Source organism: Schistocerca cancellata, chromosome 5 (assembly GCF_023864275.1).
Source record: "Schistocerca cancellata isolate TAMUIC-IGC-003103 chromosome 5, iqSchCanc2.1, whole genome shotgun sequence".
Classification (NCBI taxonomy): domain Eukaryota; kingdom Metazoa; phylum Arthropoda; class Insecta; order Orthoptera; family Acrididae; genus Schistocerca; species Schistocerca cancellata.
The window spans coordinates 62665948-62681531 of record NC_064630.1 but is presented as its reverse complement, the minus strand read 5'-3'; the positions used below and the strand labels follow the sequence as shown (position 1 = coordinate 62681531).

Genomic DNA, 15584 nt, shown 5'->3' with positions numbered 1-15584 from the left:
TGATTTATTACTTTCGTTTGTCCTTGAATTAAGTACATCGAAAGTCTCATCCACCATCTGTATGAAATCACTGGCGTGTCCTTCTTCAGCTATCAAATACTGAATCGCCTGTGCAGTTGTTTTTGATAGCACCCGAGCTGCTGAGCGTACTCGTTGTCGCTCCCTGCCCTTCACTGTAATGTGTTGCTGATATAACTTAGGGCATATTTTCATCTCGCCACTGTCCAAAACTAACAGTTTTTCTCCAACACAGTTTTTGTCACAGCCTTGTTTTCCAGCATTATTCCTTGATCCAGCGAGTGGTTCCTTAACAGTTTGAGCAAATGGGGAACGTCAGCAAACACCCACACACGTCTCAGAGAATCACACAGGTGTGGAAAACAAGTGTTTTCATGAGTAAAAAACAAGTGTTTTCATGAGTAACGCCAAGCTCCTTCCAGACAGAACTATTCTTTGCACCCATGTCTGCTACTGCAGCCAAACATTGTAGCAAATGCTGGCCAAGGAAACAATTACTTCGTTCAAGAGTGCTGCTGTCATCTGAACGTCAAAACTGAAATAGATAGGCTGCTTCCACGTTGCAAATAAGCCTCGGACCATGACAATGAGGACATTGCTGTGAGGTCCAAGAATCCTGTCATCTTGCTAATCGTAACAAATTCTACTGTCAGTGTTCATTTCATCAAATGACAAAACACAAATACGTTCCCTGTCTGTCAGTGTTGCAGCCTGCATTTTCATCATTACTAAAACATCCTTCAAAATTCCTGGTTGGCAACTGAAACTGCGGTTTATCCAAGAACGCAAGGTTGACATTGCAGGTAGAGGATATCTGAGTTTTTCTCTGAGGAAATTGTAACTCTTCTGCGAAACAGCACACAAAAGTAATAGACTTACAAATGTCCTCTTTGCCCCATCGAACCCGTTTTGACCCATGCAACAAACTTCTAATTTGATTGGGTGAAAATATTTTGCCCAGTATTCGATTAGTTTCACGAGACACAAGTTCCTTTTTATTAAATTCTTCTTCGTGCAGACGTCGTTTCATTGAGGACAGCTGACCTCGCAATTTCATGCACATGTTCCTTGATGAGCATTTCTCCTCTGTAGTCTGTAGTGACGCTACAGAATTCTGTAAAGTGGATCACTACAAAGAGCATCATCTGTAAATGTACACTTGTCAACAATCCGCTTCAGTGGTGAGAGCTTCTTTAAAGTCTCTAGGCTTCTTCTACGAATTTCACGTTTGTTAAAACGATCTTTCCTTTCTTCTGTTGCAGTCGGTGTGTTATCACTGGCGCTACCACCACAAGGCAAATTGCAAGACGGATACGCATCACTCTTAAGGATTAGTTTCCGCGGTAAATTTAACAGTTCTGAACGTAAGTTCCGGATATAGTCCGTTTCCTTGAAATGACGAGAGCATATTCTTGCGTTTCCTACGTTCACAGGATCTTTGTAAAGCATTTTGAAAGCCAAATCTTTTGAAGACTTTTATCACGTGGGAAACAATGCAACACTATTTCAATCCCTGCTTCCACACACTCAAATACTTCCGAAATACATTCACTGCACAAAGATAACCAAACGGAAATGACAACACGCACGAAAGTCGAAACACAACACGCACGAACCACGACAACACACAGCTCAAACGTACACTTCGCGCGCGCCAAGAGCTGTGACGTCAATGCGCAGAGCGTCAGAAATGGGTTTGCTTCTGCGCAGCAGTTACTGCTCCGATGTGGGTGGGTTGACTGCAGACTTGAAGTCAACACACAGACGAATGCGACAAGAAGGCGTAGGCAACAAAACTGGTGGACTTGCCCATTGACTAGCTTGAATGGGAGCAATTGCACCATTATCTTGCAATTCTTTCAATTCACTCACTACTTTATCCCGTAAAGCAATTGAAACGGGGTGGGCCCGAAAAAACTTCGGCTGTGCATTGTCTTTGAATGAAACATGCGCTACAATGTTATTAGCTTCTCCCATTCCTTCGGTAAATTGTTCAGGAGATTCTTTAAGCAAACTGTCTACACTGTCTTGTGGTAAAGATGTAGAGACCGACAGTACATTGTCGTGGATGCTAAGGCCAAATAAATCAAAGGCACCTAAACCTTAAATGTTCACACTGTCTCTTGACTTCAACACAGTAAAATTCACTGTCCTAATGTGAGATTTGTATATGGCAGGCAAACTGCACTGTCCAATCACTGGAATTTCCTGTCCGTTGTAAGCCGTGAGGTGCTTGCTATATTTAGAAAGCGTGGTGAGCCTAACTGTTCGTTCTTAGCACGATTGAGCAATATTAGTGGGGCACCTGTGTCTAACTGAGAGTTCACACGACGGCCAGCAATGCGTAATGAGACAAATAGTCTGTCAGAAAGTCGTTGCACAACACTAGGGCGAGAATGAGGCGCAACCTTAATCTTTCGTTTGTGGCAACCTGTTGTAGGTTTGGAAAACACTATGTTCACTGCATGTGTACGAGCCTGTTTTCTCTGAGAGCGGGTAAAATTGGCGTTTTTGTGCCTTTGCAAACAAACTGCTTGGACATGGCCTTTTTGTCCATATGTGTAACATGTTAAGTTACGTGAGGGGCAGTCCTGTCTTTTATGGCGAGCAAAACGTCTAGGGCAAGACTTCACTAAGTTCACTGGCTTGTTTACATGTTAATGTGGCCATTGGCGCGTCTGTGTACGCCCTCGCGGTTGTGGCTGCTTGGGGTGGTCGCGAGCAAGGGGCGACTCGATCCGACAAATCGGAGCCTAGTCAAACTTACCGGCCGCTATGGCACCCGAATGACATTGCCTAAGATTTGCAACACTTGATGAAGTGAAGTATCAGAGTACTTTAGGGCCGGCCGGGGTGGCCGAGCGGCTCTAGGCGCTACAGTCTGGAACCGCACGATTGCTACGGTCGCAGGTTCGAATCCTGCCTCGGGCATGGATGTGTGTGATGTCCTTAGGTTAGTTAGGTTTAAGTAGTTCTAAGTTCTAGGGGACTGATGACCTCAGCAGTTTAGCCCCATAGTGCTCAGAGCCATTTGAACCATTTTTTAGTACTTTAGGATCTGTTCCCGTATTTTACTATCGGGGTCACTGAATGTTACAGCGTCTCGAATCATGAGGTCACTGTAAAAGTTGCCACAACTGTACTTAAATTTACACTTCCTTGTCATGCCCGTTATTTCTGTATACCACTGACGGTGCGTCTGTGCCGGCTTTTTCCGCAATTGAAAGAACTGATATCTGGCTGCAGCTGCTTGAATTTGCTGGTCATAGTACTTGGTTAATGCAGCGATTACTTCATCATAGCTAAGATCGTCCGGAGGGGCAGATGGCAATAGTTTTTGTTTTAACGAACACTGGGGACCCCGCATTCGAAAGAAAGTATCATAGCTTCACAGCACCTTGAACGCGATGAACTGCACAATGAGCTTGGAACTGTGTCAGGTATTCATCCCATTCCTCGTATGTGTCATTAAATAGCCGGAACGGTGGAATGTTGGGCTGCAGCACTTGTTTGGCGTGTCGATCGGTCTGTTGTGCGGCCGCAATTGCTTGTGCAGCCAGAAATTGTTGTACCGTCGTCAGCAAGGTAGCAATCTGTTGGTTCTGAAACTGAGAAGCTTGTGTTAGATCCATTACATTGGCAGTCTGTGGCTGAGACTCGGGGACGGGGAGCGGAGGGGGCGGGGTAGCCGTGGTTTACACAAATACGTTATAGCCGAAAACAAGCAAGCAAAGCATCTGAAAAGAGAAATTTGATTAGTTCTGCGGCTCCGCTCCTGGACTACATGCAAGAACACAACAACAAATTTGCAATTAGAAATCCCTGCAATCTGAAACACAGCAGAAGCAACCAAATTCTTCGTCACTGTAATGTTCTCGTCGCCACTGTTGTATTCTCTTTAGCTGCTTTCATATCGTCTTGTGCGACAGGGTTGTAGCCGATCCCCCATGTTATTCAATCTGTGTACTGAGCTAGCAGTAAAAGAAACAAAAGAAAAATTTGGAGCAGGAATTAAAATCCATGGAGAAGAAATAAAAATTTGAAGTTTACCGATGACATTGTAACTCTGGAAGAGCACTTGAACGGAATGGACAGTGTCTTGAAAGGAGGATATAAGATGAACAGCAACAAAAGCAAAACGAGGATAAAGTAATGTAGTCAAATGAAGTTAGGTGATGGTGAGGGGATTAGAGTAGGAAATGAGACACTTAAAGTAGAACATGAGTTTTGCTACTTCGGGAGCAAAATAGTTGATGATCGAAGAAGGGAGCATATAAAATGTAGACTGGCTGTGGCAAGGGAAGCGCTTCTGAAGAAGAGAAATTTGTTAACATCCAGTATAGATTTAAGTGTCGGGAATTCATTTCGGAAAATATTTGTATGGTGTGTAGCTGTGTATGGAAGTGAAACATGGACGATAAATAGTTTAGACAGGAAGAGAATAGAAGCTTTCGAAATGTGGTGCTACAGAAAATTGCTGAAGATTAGGTGGGTAGATCACGTAAGTAATGGGGAGGTACTGAATAGAATTTGGGAGAAGAGGAAATTGTGGCACAACCTGACTAAAAGAAGGGACTAGTTGGTAGGATATGTTCTGAGGCATCAAGGGATCACCAGTTTAGTACTGGAGGGTATCGTGGAGGGTAAAAATAGTAGAAATAGACCAAGAGATAAACACACTAAGCAGATTCAGAAGGATGTAGGTTGCAGTAGGTACTCACAGATGAAGAAGCTTGCACAGGTCAGAGTAGCATGGAGAGCTGCATCAAGTCAGTCTATGGACTCAAGACCACAACGACAACAACATACCGTCTCGTTGTCTCTGTAGAGCTGCACCATGGGAAGCAAGGAGAGGATGTTGGTTAGTGACTGGTATCCTCGTTCTAGAACACAAACTGCACACAATTAATAACTGGGTTATTTATTCATAAACAAAGAGCTACTTAAGTTTCCATGTGCTGTGGTACAAGCTCTCTTCTGTATAGCCCATGTAGCCTCAAAGCTGTTGAAGTAGAAGTCCATTATGTTCACTGTAAGGTTGCTACATGCTGCCTGTCTCTGCGATAGAGGCTAAGTCTGCAGCTCCGTCTCAGTGATATGCTGGCTCTCAGACGGTGCTAACTGAACTGACTGAACTGGCCCTGCGGTCTGCAATGGCGATCCTAAATACTGACGGTTGAGATGGCGTTGACTGCGTGTTTCCAGCGAGTCTTGTCGTTGGCCTCTATCAATAGTCTCATTACCTCTATGCCGCACCAGCACCAACACACATAATGCCTAGTCGACACGGGAGCTGACGTTAGCATGTTGCCACCTCAGCTGGCACTTGGAAAACGTGCACCATCCCCTATACAACTACATGCTGTGAACAATTCTTTGATATCCGTGATAGGCACATCCTTTATAACAATTAAACTGGACAAACACACCCCTCTCCCATGGACGTTTTTCATGGCCAGCACCGTAGAGCCAGTGTTGGGTGTAGATTTTTTTCAGGCATTATAATCATCTGCTGGACCTGGGTAAGGCCTTACTACTACCTATTGACGACCGCACACTGATCAGTGGTGCAAACAGTGACCATCTATCGACAGACAGCACTTCGGTACCTACTCCTGCTATGAAACAGTATTGGACCTCGTGCCAGGCATTGTTTGCGGAGTTTAAAACTGTGACTACTGCATACACCAAATTCCGCCACACCAATGTCAGCTCACGAGCAGCTACCAAACACCTCCGCAAATGATGCTCAGAGCTGATGGTACAGCTGCACATCAAACAGCAACAGCTGTCGTTGCACCAGCAACAACGAGAACTGCCTGCCTGAGATATCGCCAGGCCTTCAGAACCACAGTTCAGTCCAGTGCCTTTTACTTCTGGTGATGACACTCCCGCAAGCTGGCCATATGAAAACAGTGATATTGCTCTAGCGAGAGTGTCAAGTGTAAAGACTGATACTGCCTCTGTGAGCGGATCCTGTGCCTCCCGTGCTACTCCGCATAAGTCCAACAAAAAAATTAGCATTGTATGTGACAGTACTGTACACAGAATTCGTACTACCCCTGGTCTGCTGGTCGGACACTGGCCCCACAGCCTCACCCCTCACAAACTAAAGGCAGCCAAGATTGTGATCGAGGAAATGTTACACGAGGGCACCATTAAGCTGTCAGACAGTGTGTAGGTCTCACCAACTGCTATGAGAATGAAAAAAGATAAAACATGGCGCCAGCATGCACCATCATTGATAGTTACCCCGAGCCCAATATTCAGCATCTCTCCTGGGAACTGGCTGGTGCAACAATCTTTAGCGTGATTGACTCCAAAAGAGCTTATTTGCAGATCCCAATATCCATGGAAGACATCCCAAAGACGGCAATAATAACACTGTTTGGCCAACTTGAATTCCTATTGTGAACTTTCAGCTGTGCAACAAAAGTGGTCAAACTTGGGCTGTGAGCTACTCACTATCTATGAGGCTGTGCGCTACTTTCAAGAAGAGGTAGAGGACAGACCTATTACCATACACATGGATCATCATCCCCTGGCAGAAATGTTATGCCACCTGTCTGAGGATACTGCCCCCAGGCGTCTTCCATACTTCGATTTCATTTTACTGTTCATGACCGACGTGTGCTATGTCAAAGGCGCTGACAATATTATCGCAGACTATTTGTCGCACATCAGCTCTTCCTCCACCTGGCTTGATTATGATGAGATGCCCGAAGCGCAAGACTTATTTCAAGACTTACAGAACCTCTATCATGACCCAGACACAGGCCTCAAACTTGAGCAACATACCTTCCCTGGCTTCACCAAACCGTGTTGAGCAACGTGTCTGGCAACCGGGTCCAAACAGTCGTTCCAAAAACTTTCCGTAAACAAATCTTTGATCTCATCCACAGTCCTCTATGCATTTAGTGACAGAACGTTTCGTGTGGCCGCACAAGTGAAAAGATGCTCCACATGGACCAGAGTGTGCATGTCATGCCAGCAGAGCAAAACAGGCTGCCACACTCAGTCCCCGTTGGCAAGTTCCCAGTCCCCAAGGGGAGGTTCTAACACATGCCCACGGACATAGTAGGACCACTCCCAGTCTTGGATGGACAGCATTACACTATATCAGAGTTATGCAGTGAGTCAAGGCAACACATACTACTGAGACATCCACCGAGACTGTTATCAAAGTTTTCATCAACGCGTGGATCGCACGTTTCGGCTATACTGTGCCGCTCGCTACTGACCAGGGCAGATAATTTGAGTTCTCTCTACTCAGTGAGGTGTGTCATCTTTGCGGCTGCCACCTTTCCATTCCACCATGTATCACCTGCAGTCGAAAGGTCTCATTGAAAGACAGCACCACATGTTAAAAGCAGCGCTAAATGTGCCACCTTGAATCATGGACAGAAGCCATCCCTGTGTATTGCTCAGTGTCTACAGTGCTCATAAGGAAGAACTTGATGTATCTTTAACCAAGATCCTGTGTGGTGAGACATTATCGCTTCCCACCGATTTAGTTGCACAGGCTACATGCTGCACCGATCATGACATGCCAGATGCTGCGTGGAGTGGCTGCGTGGTTAGAGGAGCCATGGCATGGACTGCATGGCCCCTCCTGCCAGAGGTTCGAGTCCTCCCTCAGGCATGGGTGTTTGTGTTGTTATTAGCATAAGTTAGTTTAAGTAGTGTGTAAGTCTAGGGCCTGATGACCTCAGCAGTTTGGTATCTTAAGAATTCACACACATTTGAACATCCAGCCATCTTCCACCGCTTTCACAGTACACCCTAACCTCTTCGATTTTCGCCCCGAGGGTATATCTGTGACGTTTGTCGACGAAAATCTGATCGTCTTTGCGCAATATGAAGACAGAAGATTTGGGGCCAGCATGATTTCGCACCGTTACTGCCACACCTTGCCTAAACTGGTTGACATGGACACGGCGGAATCGACATCACTACTGACTACTTAGAGCTCCCTTATCGTAAACGCCCCAGTTTATGGCGCGGCTGTCCCAGCTACAGCCCCACACTGTCCTCGTTGCCCATCGCCAAGGATGCTACCGCTGACAGTGCACTCGTATTGACTCCACTCCGCTATGGACAAGCCCTCTGGCCTCCTGCCCACCTTGCGACCATGAGATCTCCAGCATCACTGCGACTGTTGCCCCACCACAGATCAACGCGACAACTCACCTCCTTGCAGCACTTCCCTTTGTACTGCACTTCACACTACAGGGGGGGCCAAGGGGGGGGGGCTCTGTGGTGATATAAGGGACTATATATCGCCTCTAACTGACAAAAAAACATCGCTGCCCTGTACAGTAGAGTGAACAATAAAATCTGTGATAGTTTGATGTGTGTCGAACCTCTGATCAGTGTAGACCACAATGTAATTCTTTCCAGCAAGTAAACCAAGCATTTGTCTACCACACGTCGTTCACCATTTATTAGTATGTAGTCCTACTGGTACCGAATTTCCTACAGAGTGTTCACTTAAGTTTTCAGGTAAAGCATCCTTCAGAAAGGAAGCAAAGCACACATATACATTCATGCAATCATACACACAAAACTCACACACACGTGACTGCTGTCTTCAGCTGTTCTAGCTAGGATCTTTTTTAACTTGAAAGGAAATGTGAAGAATGAATAATTATCGGTGGAAGGAATTTATGGCGTGAGATGTTGCCTCAACAATCAGTGTGGTTACGTAGCTGGGTGTTGTGCGGGGATGAGACTGTTGATGTAGAGTGGCTTGGATGTCAGAGTGTTTGCGATTTGGAATGCAATGAAAAACACAGGGAAGTAGAGAAAGAGCAGACAGCGAGTAATGTGAGGCAAATATAAAGTCAAGCAACACACATGTTGGGTGCAGTATCTTGATGTGTTTAAGCAGACAGTGAGCCATCTGCCTACGTTAGAGACACAATACACTCTTGCAGATTTGATGTTGAACGCCAAAGAAAGCAGCGAGTGGTTAGATCCCCTTCCGAAGTTTCCAAAACAAGCAGAATCCTATGTAGAAAAGACAAGAACAGTGTTAACTGCACTCACTCATCACATATAGCTGAGAAAATCACCTTATAACAAGAAATTCATAAGCACATAGAATTATGAAGTAGGAAATTATGTTTTACTCAAAACTCATTGCAGATTTACACGGCACAAACGAAATAACAGCAAGTGGAAGTTACCTTATGAAGGACCATATATCTCACAAGCATTCCACACCTGGGTAGTTCTTTGATCATAAATCCTGAACCAGTAAGATTCAAGGTTAGTATGCACAGAAAGATTTGACGAAGTTTTAATGTACACAAACCCAGTAAATAAATTAATACTGTAACTCCCCAAGCCACCAAAAATAAACGAAAAATACATCTATTCCGAAAAGCAGAGAAAAATTCGCTTGACGACTTCCTGAGAGACAATCTCCACTCCTTCAAAATTAAAAAAGTAAGTGTCGACCAAATGTGGCTTGAATTGAAGGAAATAGTATCGCTAGCAATCAAGAGATTTATACCAAATAAATTAAAAACGACAGAGCTGATCCTCCTTGGTACACAAAACAGGTCAGTACACAAAACAACGAAAAAATCATGCCAAATTTTAAACGAACGCAAAACCCCCCAGACAGGCGATCTTCTACAGAAGCTCGAAATTTAGTGTGGGCTTCAATGCAAGACGCTTATAATCGTTTCCACAACGAAACTTTGTCTCGAAACCTGGCAGAAAATTAAAAGAGCTTCTGTTTGTATGTAAAGTATGATAGCAGTAAGACACAATCAATGCTTTCTCTCTTTGATAGCAATGGAAATACTATAGGTGACTGTGCTGCTAAAGCAGAGCTACCAAACATAGTCTACCAAAATAGCTTCACCAAAAAAGACGAAGTACATACTCAAGAATTCGAATCAAGAACAGCTGCCAATATGAATACCTTAAAAGTATATATCCCTGGAGTAGTGAAGCAACTTAAAACATTTAGTATAACCAAACCTTCCAGTCCAGACTGGATACCAATTAGATTTCTTTCAGAATATACTGATGCAATAGCTCCATACTTAACAATCATACACGAGGATATACCTCCCAAAAAAGGAGTAACATTGCCATGGGCGGAACTTGCAACAGGCATTTCTGCCGCTAAGCGTGTATAGTGCAATTCATTGACATTTCAGTGCTGCCTCTGTTGTCAACCTGGCTTGCTCTGTTCATCTGCAGTGATTGTTTTTGCTAGTGTTATTTTGTTCTTGTTTATTTTTTTATTATGCCAAGTTTAAGTGAACAACATGCAGCTGTGAAATTTTGTTTTCTACTCGGAAAAAGTTTGCTGTAACTGTTTTAATGTTGAAAACAGCTTACCAAGATGATGCTGTGGTAAAATCTCAGGTGTATGAGTGGTTTGCTCGATTTAAAAATGGCGACATTTCAATTTGTAAAAAACCATGTTCTGGTCATACATCAACTGCCCGAATCAACGGAAATATTGAAAAAAATTCTAAAGCTTGTGCTCACAGACCGTCGACAGACAATTGATCAACTATCAGATATTAGTGGGTTGTTGTGGAGCTCGGTTCAGCGAATTTTGAAGGAAGATTTGGCAGTGAAGAAAGTTGCTGCAAAATTTGTTCCTCAGGTCCTGACTAACAATCAAAAGGAATGTCGAGTTGAAACATGTGCTGTAAAACAACTGCTGGAAACTGATCCAGATTGTCTGTCAAAGGTCGTTACTAGTGATGAGCCATGGTGTTAGGGTTATGACCCAGAAACAAAGCAACAGTCAAGCCAATGGAAGACATCATCATCACCTCAACCCAAAAAATGTCATCAAGTCAAATCAGACATCAAAACAATGCTACTGGTTTTTTTCTTTTTGTGCCAAGGGCGTAGTTCATTCAGAGCTTGTTCCTCCAGGTCAGACTGTCAATGAAACTTTTATTTGGAAGTTTTAAGAAGACTGCACAACAGTGTTTGTCAGAAAAGACCCAGTGTGTGGCAGTCAGGAGACTGGTTCTTCCACCACGACACAGCATGTGCACACACAATCATATCTGTTAAACAGTTTTTGGCTAAAAATGGCACGGTTGTGCTACCCACGCACCTTACTTGCCTGATTTGGTTCCGTGCGCCTTTTTCTTATTTCCACGCATGAAAAGGGGCATGAAAGGACACCATCGTGACAAAATTGAAAAAAACGAGAGAGGAGCTGTCAGCTGTTTTTAAAGATGACTACACAAAATGTTTTGAACAGTGGAAGCACCAATGGGACAAAAGTATTAATTTTAATGGAGAATATTTTGAAGTGGATAAGGCTGTTTGAAAATATATAGCTTTTAAAAAATAATTCCATTTTTTTGGGTACCCCCTTGTACAATCGCTCTTTCAGTGAAAGATCTGTACCCAGAGACTGGAAAGTTTTGCACGTCACACCATTATTCAATTCAGGTAATAGGAGTAATCCACTAAATTACAGGCCCATATCATTAACGTTGACATGCAGTAGGATTTGGAAACATACATTGTGTTTGAAAATTATTGATTACCTTGGAGCAATAGTCTATCGACACAAAGTCAACACAGATTTCCAGAACATCGTTCTTGTGAAACATAGCTAGCTCTTTACTCACATGAAGTGTTGAGTGCTATTGACAAGGAATTTGAAACTGATTCTGTATTACTGGATTTCCAAAAGGCTTTTGACACCATACCTGACAAGCATGCTTATGGAAGTAGAAGTATATTGTACATTCTGGCTCACGAGTTTGTTCACCAGAAGTTAGCCAGAACATACAAAATACTTCTATGATATATATTTTCAGGTCAAATTCACTCTATTTTATAAAGGGTGAATGTAGGAAAAATAAATTTAATATACTTTTTATAAAATGTGAACATAAGAAAACGAATTTAATATAATTTTTTATAAAAGGTGAACATACGAAAATAAAGAAAATGAATAGGTTAATGTATATTATTCACTAGCAATTATGAGATTTTCATGAATACTTCTGTAACTTTTCTCATATTTTTATGCATTTACCTTATTAAATTTTTTTAAAACTTATAGAATTTTTTAATCACTAAAAATTTTCAGTAAGTATTCTGTGTTGTGAGTTGTAAGTTAAATTCTTTTTACCACACATAATTATAAAGGCAAGTGTGTCATTCGTAATCTTATCGTTGAAAGTTGCACTCAGTATCATCATGGTTCTTTGAGGAGCAATAACATTTTTTCTACATGTCATATTAATTACATATATGGGATGAGTCTCTATTTATGTATTTACATCTACACCTCTTTTTAGTAGTTTAGCTCATTTAAAATCGTAAAAAGCATCCTAATAATTCAACTTATTATTTGGTGGATCTAGATTCCACATTTCTTGAGGAAAGATTTCATTTCTTCCATTTTTCAAATAAAGTATATTTAGCTTTACATGATCATAAAGCGATTAATCAGACAACTGATTATTTTTTCGATTAGTTTGAAATACAACAAATAGAAAATATGGAAAATTAATTTCCATTCAGTTATAGTAATTCATGATATCTAGTTCTAAATTTTTCTTTCCATTTAATCTGGCAACTTCTACAGTCTGCAGTTCATAAAAAAATAATGGAATTTTTACATTTTACAAAATATTTTCTAGTTGTTCTAACTCGTAATTTGGTTCATATTTAACAATTGCTACACGAATTTTCATGGATTCTATTACAATTTTTCCTTTCTTAGGAAATGCATCTTTAATTTCAACTTCAGCATCATTATAATCAGCCCAACGAAAAATAGAATCTCGTGCCGGACCGAGACTCGAACTCGGGACCTTTGCCTTTCGCGGGCAAGTGCTCTACCGACTGAGCTATCCAAGCACGACTCACTTCCCGTCCTCACAGCTTTACTTCTGCCAGTACCTCGTCTCCTACCTTCCAAAATTTACAGAAGCTCTCCTGCGAACCTCGCAAATGGCTCTGAGCACTATGGGACTTAACAGCTGTGGTCATCAGTCCCCTAGAACTTTGAACTAATTAAACCTAACTAACCTAAGGACATCACACACATCCATGCCCGAGGCAGGATTCGAACCTGCGACCGTAGCAGTCGCGCGGTTCCAGACTGCGTGCCTACAACCGTGAGACCACCACGGCCGGCGCGAACCTTGCAGAACTAGCACTCCTGAAAGAAAGGATATTTTGCGGAGACACGGCTTAGCCACAGCCTGGGGGATGTTTCTAGAATGAAATTTTCACTCTACAGCGGAGTGTGCGCTGATATGAAACTTCCTGGCAGATTAAAACTGTGTTCCGGACCGAGACTCGAACTCGGGACCTTTGCCTTTTGCAGGCAAGTGCTCTACTGACTGAGCTACCCAAGCATGACTCACGCCCCGTCCTCACAGCTTTACTTCGGTCCAGCACACACTATTACTAATATGTCCTTCCAAGCATATTTTATCAGTAGCAGATGAAGTGCAGTAAGACTGACAAGGGAATAAAAGGATGTTCTATTCTAGATATAACATTATTTACTTTCTTTATGGTTATAAAATCAAACACTTTTGCAACATAACTATCGATTAATTTTTTATTGGACTTCCTGTCATAAGTTGGATAATCTGACCCATTGGTTCCAATAATACTGAAGTTCATATATAATTGGGAATGATTATGATGTGACCATCCATCTCCAATATTTATGTTAATTTCAGAATCCTTGTTGGGAGCATTTAAATTATCTTTAGTCTTCTCATTTACAGGGAATGATTAAAACTGATAACTCTCGATTTTATTCATGGTTTATTAGATAAAAAATGTATTAAGACATTTTTAAAACAACTGTTTTACAAGCACCATTAAAATCAATTAATTTTTCCTTTTCTTCTGTTGTAGTAATTTCTAAATCTTGAATAGGATCAAAAATAGGAATATTTATGGGATAGTGTGGCACATGAATTATTGGTCCACCAAATTCTCTGTGGAAGCAGGTTGCTCTGCCATATGGTGTTTTGGTGTGTGTTAGTGAGTGTTTTGACATCGATCAGGTTGGCTTCAGAGATATATGTTCCATGATGCCACAAGAGACAAAAGAAGATTGGCTTGTTTTAGAGAGTTGTAAATGTATCTTTGCCTAAGTAACACACCGATTCATGTGCCACAAAATTATATAATAAAGAAGTTATAAGTTCTTATTTGTGTGTGTTTACCTTAGTTAGACACCACCAATAAGTGGTGACCCCGACGTGATCGGCGAGGCAACAAAAAAACCTGCAACGTAATTGTTGGCGAATTGTCCAACGCAGAGTCTGCTGGAATTCGTCGCAGACAGTGTTTAATAAAAATACTCAAAATGCCAATAGAAAGTGGACTTGATGGGGGCCATCCTGTGAGAACTCTGGATATCAGTAAGGTAAGCGTAAAGCTTCTTCCTGTTTGGGCGAAAAGCCTGATATTTGGTTTTGCCAAGCTGAAGCTCAGTTTACAATCGCTGCTATAGCAACAGAAGCAATTACCTGCTGACCCAGCTTGAACCGAAATATGTCAAAAACATCTGGGATCTGATTACCAGTGATGAAAATAATAAATATTCACTGCAAAAGAACGACTCAGCAATTTTCAAACAAAGTGAGGAGTGTAAAATAAAAAAAACTGTTTGGTGGGTTGGAACTGGGCGATACGAAACCTAGCCAGTTATTACGAAAAATGCGAAACTATGCTGGTACCGACTTGTTGGAAAACGCTTTAAAAACATTGTTGCTCGATAAACTTCCTGGTAATAGTCGAAATATATTACTGATATTGCAAGAAACGATGGACAAAATTGCGCAGATGGCCGATCATATAGTGGAGATGCAATATGCTGAGGAGCTTCAAATTACTTCAGCCCAATCAGTTCCTTCCACATCCTTAGCAGTCCAAGATCTTCCTGTAAAAATTAAAGACTTAGAAAATGAAGTTAAGACGCTCCAAGAATCAAATAGATCCAGATCGCTCAGTGGAATCAAAACAGAACAAGGTTCAACACAAATGGTAAATACTGTTATTATCACTTCAAATTTGGCTCACAGTGTAAACCTGAAAAATGTGTACCAGCTTGCCAATGCAAAAATAAGGAAAACAAGGAAGGGTAGAGTCAGAAGCGGCTGAGTGTTCTACCCTAGTTCCTACAGTAAGCTGCCAATATCGATTATTTGCTAAGCTTGCTAAACTTGTGGACGATCTTATCTCGTAGATAGCGGTGCAGATTTATCCGTTATACCAGTGTCTAAAAGAAAGAAACTTGAACCCTCTGAGTTTAGTCTCTATGCTGCAAATGGTTTTGAAATAAAAACTTAGAGGTCAAAGCTGTTAACCATTGATTTAGGTCTTAAACGTAAATTTTAATGGCCCTTTGTAGTAGCAGGAATATGGGGAGCCGATTTTCCTCAACATTTTGGTTTACTCGTAAATCTGAAAAATAAAAACTGTTAGACAACATTACTAAGTTAAAAATTTACACTGAGGTAACCACTGTGAATGCTAACGATGCATTAAGCTCACTCAATGCAAAACGCCAGTATTCAAAGCTGTGAGAG

The 15584-nt window shown here is 41.9% G+C and overlaps 1 non-coding gene across 1 annotated transcript; it reads right to left on the bottom strand.

Moving 5' to 3' along the window:
• Positions 1–12811: 12811 nt before the first annotated feature.
• Trnas-cga (transfer RNA serine (anticodon CGA)) lies at positions 12812–12886 on the bottom strand. Its single transcript has one exon. It is a non-coding gene; the product is annotated as a tRNA-Ser (tRNA).
• Between the last annotated feature and the right edge of the window lie 2698 nt (positions 12887–15584).